Source organism: Octodon degus, unplaced genomic scaffold (genome assembly GCF_000260255.1).
Source record: "Octodon degus isolate 3935 unplaced genomic scaffold, OctDeg1.0 scaffold00027, whole genome shotgun sequence".
NCBI classification, from domain to species: domain Eukaryota; kingdom Metazoa; phylum Chordata; class Mammalia; order Rodentia; family Octodontidae; genus Octodon; species Octodon degus.
The window spans coordinates 13,687,393-13,688,380 of NW_004524603.1; positions in this window are offsets into that span (position 1 = coordinate 13,687,393).

Sequence of the window (988 nt, forward strand, 5' to 3'; positions counted from 1 at the left end):
TTTCACCCCAGAAAAAATGGCTGTCACAATGAAATCAACCAACAACAAATGTTGGAGAGGCTATGGGGAAAAAGGAACCCTTCTTCATTGTTGGTGGGAGTGTGAACTGGTGCAACCATCATGGAAATCAGTGGGAGACTCCTTAAAAAACTAGGACTGGAAATCTCATTCAAGCCTGCTATCCCCCTACTGGTAATTTTCCCAGAGGAACTGAAAGGGCCATGTCATAGTGAAATATACATACCTATGTTTATAGCAGCACAATTTGTGATAGCCAGATCTTGGAAACAACCAAGATGCCCATCACATGTGGAATGGTTGAAAAGCATGTGATATTTTTATACAGTGGAATATTACTCAGGTATAAAGAATGATAAACTTGAAGCCTTCATATTTTAGTGGATGCCACTTGAAGATATACTTATAAGTGGAATAAACCAGACCCACATGTGTAAATATTGTATTGTCTCCCTAGTATAAGAACTCAAAAGAGGAATTACATATAGAAAGGTACAACAGAAAGAAAAGGAAAGTGACAACTTGAGGACTGGACAATGAGTGGGCAAGGAGAAAAGCTGGTAAACATGACTGGGGTAAAGCCACGCATTTGTACGCACGAGATGAGTGGGGCAGTGATCCTGGGGGACATCAGCAGGTTTTTGAGACTAGTGGTTGGCTGGTGAGATTCTCACTCTGGTTAACTGTATATGGTTGTGCCTGTGAGCCAGGTGGCTGCAATGAGGATGGCGATGTGTAATAGAGGGGTCATTCTTAGAGTGCCTGTCATTCTGGTCTCCTAAATATGTACTTCTTATCATGACAAACCAATTATTGCCATACTGTCTGTCAAGTAAGGTTTTTATTTATTTTTATTTTTTTCTTTAAAAAAGGGTAATAAATGAAAAAAAAGGCACGAAAATAAGAAAAAGAAAATGTCACAGGTCTATCCTGTTACAATTCTGTATATGGTCAGATTTCTAAATTTCTT